Source organism: Aristolochia californica, unplaced genomic scaffold, assembly GCF_029961685.1.
Source record: "Aristolochia californica isolate CCGP_79_NKW_82.1479 unplaced genomic scaffold, dmAriCali1.0.hap1 SCAF_13, whole genome shotgun sequence".
Classification (NCBI taxonomy): Eukaryota; Viridiplantae; Streptophyta; class Magnoliopsida; order Piperales; family Aristolochiaceae; genus Aristolochia; species Aristolochia californica.
In genome coordinates, this window is record NW_027181804.1 from 14840236 (window position 1) to 14849251 (window position 9016).

The window sequence follows — 9016 nt, forward strand, 5'->3', positions numbered from 1 at the left end:
ACCTTTCTATCAGACAGTGACTTATTGATTGATAGACTAATCGATCATTATGTTACCATTGGTCTAGAAAAGTCAAGTTGATTGATCATTATCAGTGGATGATTAATCAATCGAGATTCCCACTGGCTGTGATTTTCAAGTATGATCAATCAAAGTGTTTTCCTATGATGATCATGCTTTATTTCCCTTACTGGCAAGGTTCTGACTAATCAACCCATCAGCAAGGATGATCGATCATTCCATGAAAATTGTGATTGCTTGGACAGTAATGATCGATCAATCCAAGTGGGATGATCGATCATGCCTTATAGCATGAAAAGGCCATGTCCTAGATGATCAATCAATCGACTATAGTTGATCAATCATGCTTTACATTTTTGGCCTACACATTTTAGGATGATTGATCATTACTAACGGCTGATCAATCATTTCAATGCTAGTTTAAAAATGTACGATTTTATAGCATGGGGATTTTTCTTTAAGTGCTCTAACTTATTTCTAAATGATGTTTATAATGATTCGAAACATGTCTATATTCAATTTATAACCTAATCCTCCGATTTCACAAATGTACTTAAGGAATAAGAAGTTTGGAATTGCTCACTTACCAAAAAGGATTGACTTTAGATATTTGTCAATAATTCTTGAACTCGAGTCTTCTCGTTGTCTTCTTCATTGTGGGTGGTTCTTCAAGAGATGTTCTTTAATTTTTCTTGAGGTCTTGAATTTGGCTTTGACGCTTTAGACCTTGAGATGCTCTTGAAGGTGAAGTATCTAAAATACTTTGATTTTTAAGTTATTAAGTTTTTTTATCATCACAAGCAATGTGGGAGTCAACCTACGGTCAACATTTTGAATTTGATGATGAAGGAAACCTCTTTGATCCATCCCCAGGATCTCAACCTCAAGACCAAAATCTTGAAGAGAACCCAAATGACATAAACAACCAAGAAGAACCTCCTATGGAGCTAAAGAACTTTAGGTTCATGGCTTCTAGAACAAATAATTGGTGACCCTTAAGGCAAACTTGTAACTAGAAGGACAACACATGAAGCTATGGCAAATAGTGCTTTTGTTTCTCAATTAGATATCAAATACTTCCTAAAGCTGAAAAAAGATGACTGTCAGATCATGACAATGCAAGAAGAACTAAATCAGTTTGAAAGGATTTAAGTTTTGACTCTAGTACCTAGACCCTAAAACCAACAATTGATAGGAAAAAAATGGGTTTTTAGGAACAAAAGCTCATGAGGAAAATCAGATTGTGACAAACAAAGCTAGGTTAGATGTCATAGGTTACTACCAAGAAGAAGGTATCAATTTTGAGAAAACCTACACATGCATGGCAAAACTAGACGCAATTATAATCTTATTAGCCTATGCATATCACATGAATTGTACCAAATGGATGTCAAGAGTGCATTCCTAAATGGGTACATTCCAGAAGAAGTCTACGTTGAACAACACAAAGACTTTGAAGACATGAGTAAGCTTGATCATGTATACAAATTTCACAAAGCATTATATAGGTTAAAGCAAGCGCCTAGAGCTTGGAATGAAAGACTTAGTGAATTCTTGTAGAAAATGGATATAAGATAGGTAGTGTAATAAGCCTCTATTTACCAAGAGCCATGATCAAAACCTGATCATTGTCCAAATTTATGTGTAACATATCATTTTTTATTCTACATACCCCTCACTATTTCAAGAATTTTCTAGTGTAATGATGAATAAATTGAAAGTGAGTTTGATGGGTGAATTCATATTTTTCATTTGACTTTAAGTTATGCAAACCAAAAATGAAACCTTCATAAGTTAGTCCAAGTACACTAAAATATTGCTTAAGATATTCAACATTGAAAATTTTAAGTCAATTAGCACATCCACAAGTTCATCGTTGAAACTTGACTTGGACAACTTAGGTAGAGCCATAGACCAAAAACTTTATAGAAGTATGATAGTCTCCCTACTCTATTTATCAAGTAGTAGACTGGATATTATGTTTTTGCTATACCTATGTTCTAGATTGCAATCCGATGATAGAGAATCTCACTCAGTGGCAGTGAAAACAAATTTCATATACCTACTTGGAACACCAAACTTAGGACTTTGGCACTAAAACTCCTCTATCATAGATCTAGTAGGTTACTTTGGTGCTAATTTTTTTGAATGCCAAATTGATAGAAGGAGTACAAGTGGTAGCTGTAAATTACTTGGAAATACATTTGTCTCTTTGTTTTCCAAAAACAAAACATCCAGGGTCCCTGTCTACCAATGAGGCTGAATATACAACGGATGGAAGCTCTTGTGCATAATTTCTATGGATGAAACAACAACTAGATGATTATGATTTAGAGCGCAATGAAATTCCAGTCCATTGTGACAACATGAGTGTCATAAGTCTTAAGTAAGAACCCGGTTCACCACTCTTAATTCAAACACATTGGAATTAGACACCTCTTCACCTAGGAGTTGGTCCAAACCAAGGTAATCAAAATTGAATTCGTTCCTAAAGAAAAATCAATTAGCAAATATTTTCACAAAGCCATTAGGATTTGATTGCTTTTCCAAGATTTGAGGATAACTAGGCATATGAAACTCACCTTTTTCTTGATAGGCTGATAAATTTGAGCTTAAAGGTAACAAAAGACCATTTTTGAATCACTCCACATAAGACATGATTGATCATCATTACCTGGCAATGATCGATGAACTTAATGGGCATGATTGATCAATGCACTAGATTGATTGATCAACTTAAGAGATTGTTCGATTAGTCAAACTAGAGTGATCGACTATTCATGATGAAAACCAAGAATGTTAAGAGTTTTAAGAGATCCTTCACCCATTTTCACTCGTTCAAACACTTCTCTAAGCATTGCCCTAATCACCTTTACCCCCAAAATCCTTTCCTCCTTTGATTTTCGTCGATTTCCTTGGTCCCTCAAACGCAAATATGAAAAGGGTTTGTCTTATACCTCATAAAGGCACTCCCATTCAATTTTTGAGTCAAAACTAAAAATATCAGTATGGTTTGGACAAAGGCACAACAAAGAAAGAAAATCCAAGCAAGGGAAATCAACACATGCAAAGAAATTCTAAATTGGAGAGAAGTTTTTTCACAAAAGCTCAAAAGGGTGAGTAATTGAGGAGCTTTATATTGAAAAGTATTGTAGAGCCTAGCAAAGTCAGCGTCGACTTTTACAAAAGAGAGATTGATGGATTTGAAGGGACATGCTTGTCCTACATGTGTCCACTGGTAAGTGAAGAAGAATACACCGTCTACTTGTAAACGTATTCTACACAAATTTAGAGGTGGAAGAAGAATTATTGACCGAGTGTTGACTCCCTTCTTGATTTTTATGATAACAAAACTTAATAGAGCTAACAACTGTAAATCTAGTATTTTAGATACTTTTCCTCCAAGTGACACCAATTTTAAGGTCTACAACTTTGAATTTACACAAGCTTCTCAAAGACTTAAACCATCATGAAAAGTCAAGAACTCTTGAAGAAGCACCTTTAGAAGATGAAGAAAATTTGAAGATTAAAGATTCTAGGAATAACTAAGAAATATCAAAACTTGGTCTATGTAAAAAGAGTAGTCCACTCTTCCAAAATTTTGGATATAATGCAAACATGGATCTTAGGACATATTTTTGACTCAAACATGTTTTTAAAAATACATATAGACATTTCATACATGTTAGAATAACTTAGGATCATTCATTCCCATGCCTTAAAAGTCTATAGGAAGAATTGCTACTAAAATGAACAAACAACATCTTCCAATGATCGATCAACAAGAAGTCAGGCAAAAAATATAAAGCATGATTGATCAATGAAGGTCGATTCATATAGAATATGGCCAATCTATGCCATAAAGCATGACCAATCAACCCATTTGGACTGATCAATCAATATTGTTAAAGCAAAGAAAATTGATGTTGATTGATCAATAAACCATTGAAACTAATTGATCACACAACTTTACCAGTAAGAGACATAAAGCATGACTGATAATAGGAAGATCATTGATAGATCATACTTGCAATGCACTACCCAAAGGGAATTCTGATTGATCGATCATACCATGTACTTTGATCGATCAACTTAAAATGTCAGAGCCAACTGGAAGCTATTATTGATTATAAGTTGACTCACTTCTTACTTTTGATGATAACAAAACTTAATAGAGCTAAAAATTTGTAAACTAAGTATTTTAGATACTTTACCATCAAGAGACATACATCTCAAAGTCTAAAGCTTCAAAACGAATCAAGCCTACTCAAGACCTCAAGCATCATGGAAAATATACTATTGAAGAAGCACCCTTGAAGAAGAAAAAAATGTGAAGACTAGAGTTTAGGCTTCATTGATGTATATGAAAAATCCGTCCATGTAAAAGAGAGTTGTCCAAACTCATTCTATTTGAGGTAGAATGTCAAACATGGAGATTTAGGACATGCATTGCATTCATACATGTTTTATCATATACATCTTTCCAAGCATGTTAGAGTACTTAGGATCATTTATTCCCATGCTTTTAAAGTTATATTAAATGAACTGGCACTAGAATGATCGATCAACCTCTGCCAATGATCGATCATCCAGAAGTGCACATGTCAAATTTATAAAGTATGATTGATCAACCTAAGCCAATTGACCAATCATCCAGAACATGGCCATTACATGCTATAAATCATGAGCAATCATCCCACTAGGATTGATCAATCAATACTCTCTAGACAAGCATATTTTACATTCAATGATCGGTCATCCCACATGATTGATCGATTAGACACAATCTTGCCAGTTAGGGACATAAAACATGTATCATAGAAAGTTCGTTCAATGATCCTACTTATAATGTTCTGCCAGAGGAAATTTTGATTGATCAATCATAAACTGGCAATAAGCAATCAACTTAACATGTCAAGCCCAACAGGATGATTTTGATCCATCATACCATTGATCAATAAGTCACATCCTGATAGAAAAATCGCCATTATACATGATTGATCGACCAATCATTTTACAGTGACAGATTCAAACATTGACTTTTACAAACAGGCAAAAAAATGGCTGGTTTGACTTGGGAAAGTTATAAATACCCAACTAGACCTCACATAGAGATGTTAATGAGCATTTATTTGTAAATATTCAAGCCTTTATTTTCAAAATCTTGCAAATTCTTCTTTTAAGTGCTTTAGAGTGAAAGAGAGTCATTCCTTTGCAAATTTCCTACTGGTTCCTCTACCTTTCCTTGCATATCAATTATATAAGCTCCCATATTCACATTGTGCTTCATAAGAGTGGATGCTTGGATATCTTAAGGAGAAGGTACTCTCCAAGTGAAAGTGTATACATAATTTATCCTTTCTTTAGATTTTTCTTTGTTTTAATCTAGATAGAAATGGCTAACAAGAGCTAGAATCTATCCAATCTATTGAGCTACAAGTGGCTTAAAGAGAGTCAAAATCTCTTTGAGTAAATTCTAGATTGGAGCTTATAAAGTGGAATTTCCAAAGCAAGGGTTCTTGGACGGTGGATACCAATAGGGGAACATCAATAAGAAATATTATTTTGTCTACCATGATGTGTGATTATAATTTTACATTGAAATTGCTATATTGCATGTTTTACATTCCACGCCAAAGTTTAATTTTAAACTTGTAAATCTCAATCTATCCTTGTCTTGAAAACCCACCTGAGTAAACAATTGGTATTAGAGCAGGCCAAAATTCTTGATTTTGAATTGGTTACATGGCATCTCAAGAAAAATTGCTCTTTCCCGAAATACAATCTGCCAACTGTCCTCCTTTGTTCAATTGATCAAACTATGGTTATTGGAAGGTAAGAATGGAATTTTTCATTCAATCCTTGGGTTGGGACATATGGCATGTGACAATGAATGGTCCATTCAAGCCTCAAAAGCTTGACAATAGCATTCTAGTCACAATGAAAATCATAGAGGTGAATAGGAAATATAGAGAGCTACTCAAAACAAACTCTAAGGTAATTAACCTTTTTTCATGTGTCTTAGGACCCAATGAGTTCAATCAGGTCTCTCCATGTAAGACCACCAAAGATATATGGGAAAATTAAAGGTTACACTTGAGGGAACCTCTAGAGTTAATGACTCTAAGATTAGCTTATTGATATCTCAATGCAATGACTTTAAAATGAAAAATGGGTGAGTTAATATATGAGATGAACTCTAGGTTCACTTAATATAATAAATTAGTTGAATATCCTAGGAGAATAAATATCCTTGATAGGAAAAATGATAAGCATCCCAAGGCACATTCAAAGTTGTGGGACATGAGGAAGACCATCATTCAGGAGATTAAAATTTTTAGAAAATGAGCTCAGAAGAGCTTGCAGGAATCCTTCTCACATATGAAATGTAACCTCAAGAAGTTGAGGAAGAACAACCTAAAAAAATATATTTCTCTCAAGGCCAAAGTAAACGCTTAAAGCATCTCTAGTAAAGAAAGCTCTGATGAGGTGAGTTTAATCAGTACACACAAAGGATTTATAGTAAAAATAAAAAAATTAGAAAAGGCCAAAAAAGAACTCAAAATGAAAAATCATTTAGAAAAATTGATGTTTATTTTGAGTGTATAAAACCAAGGCATAGAAGGAACAAATGTCCAAACCTTGAAGGAGGAACCCCATTACAAGCAAAGAATCCAAGAATAACACAAAGAAGAAGTTCTTGATATCAGCTTGGGATGTTATGGATGAAGAGTGTTGCAACATGGAAGAAGATGAAAGCATTGTCAGACTCATGATGATACAAGATGATGATGATTCTACCACTTTCAAAGAGGCAAGTGACTCAAACTATGAAACTGAGCTTGAATTATTATTAGAGAAATCAATTCATAGTCTTAAAAAATATTAAGAAAAAATGCAATTCGCAATTACAAAAGATTACAAAGGTCATGAAAGCCATATGGGCAATGCTTCAAGACAAAGTGGACTGATAGGCAAACCATCATGTGATAGACTTGCATTTAAAAAGAAGACTCTAGACTTAGAACAACAAGTCAAAATTCTATTTAAAAATGTTACGATATTTTTGAATGTATATTAGGTATAATTGATGTTTGTTGTATGTTGGATTATGTACATAGCCTAATGGGCTGGGTGGGATTGTGGTGGGCCCATGGGCTGACATGTAATATTTGGTTAACCTAAGTATAAATAAGAAAGAAAGAAAGGGAAGAGACAATTTGGTCATTCCCGTTCTCAACCTTTCATCTTCCTTCTTCTCACTATCGTCCTCGCTGAGAAGCAAGAGAGCGTGAGGCTCTTTGTCGGGACTGTGCCGTCAGTCCCCGGAGGTCTTGGTGGTTCCATCCACCACCATCAGAGCATAGAGGTCTCCGTGCAAGAGGAACCATAATCCTTGTGGCGTGGTGCTTCGTCCCCGAGAAGACTAGTGCGTGGACACTAGTCTCAGCTGATTCGTCGGCCCTTGTTCTTGAAAAAATATATCGGTTAACATGGTATCAGAGCTTGGTGGGAGGGGTTTGAGGTAAGCCATCTCCATCAGAAGCATCCTTGCTGACGATCTGCTCTCCGAAGACTCAGAGATCGATTAGAGTTCAGGAGAGGTCAGAAACTTCCCTCTGAGCTCAGAGGAGCGAGACGACGCATCCTTCCTGGTGGGTTCTCATCCGAAGCTTGCTGCTGGGTTCTCGCCTGAAGACGTCCGATGAGCTGCTGTTGGACGAATCAGAGGTCAGCAGAAGGTCAGGCAAGATCGAAGACTTCTATCTGAGCTCAGAGGAGTGGTCATAAACTATCGACTGAGCTCAGAGTTCTGTCCTTGTCGGGAAGGTGAACAATCATAATTTTTTTTTTTATGTAAGGTCTGGAATAATTTTTCGTAAGGTAATGGAATGATTTTTTCCTATGGTGGCTTTATGCATTTCTGAGAAATTCTGATAATGTGGGGACAAAACTGGAATTTCCAAAATTATGGGGGCAGATCTGGACTTTTTGGCAGCCATTGGGGCAAATCTGGAAGTTTCAGCGGGTATCATGTCAATGGACAGGTTAGATTTCTCTCCTATTTGGTTCAATGGTAAGAACTATAATGCCTGGGCATTTCAGTTTTGACTATTTGTCATGGGCAAAGATTTATGGAGTCATATTGATGGGAGTAATCCGGCGCCTCACGAGGCCGAAGCATTGTCAAAGTGGACCACCGTGGATGCTAGAGTCATGACCTATATATTTGGATCCATTGAGCCTCATCTTGTCCTTAATCTGAGGCCCTACAAAATCGTTGTGGAAATGTGTAATTACCTGCACAAGGTTTATCATCAAAATAGCACGGCCCGATGGTTTCAAGTTGAATATGAAGTGGCAGATTTCATGAAAGGAGGTAGTTCCATTGAAGAATATTTTTCGGAGTTTCAAAGCCTGTGGGCTGACTATATTGATATAGTTGATGAGAGTGTCCCAGTTGTTTCTCTCTTGACAGTGCAAGTAGTACATGAAACCAGTAAGAGGGATCAGTTCTTGATGAAGCTTCGTCCAGAATTTAAGATTGCTCCGTCACATCTGATGAATCGGCATCCAGTGCCGTCTCTGAATGCCTGTTTGAGTGAATTCTTCAGGGAGGAGCAGCGCATTGCTACTCAGCCCGGTATGGAACATTGAGTCCAAGCTTATATATCTGCTCCTATGGCCTATGCAGCACAAGGCAAAAATAAAGGTCAGAACATGAGTTCTGTTTGGTGCTTCCACTACAAGGCATATGGTCACTTTGCTCGGGAATGCCCCAAGAAATCTTGTAACTACTGCAAGAAGCCAGGCCATCTCATCGCATCTTTCCCTACTTGGCCTAAAAAGAAAAAGACTACAATTTATCATACCTCCAATAGTGCTTCTAGTTTTGCAGCATTACAGACTGCTATACTATTGAATTTATGGAAAAGAGAAATACTTCATTGACTCCTTATAATTAGAGTACATGAACCTCTATTTATAATAGAAG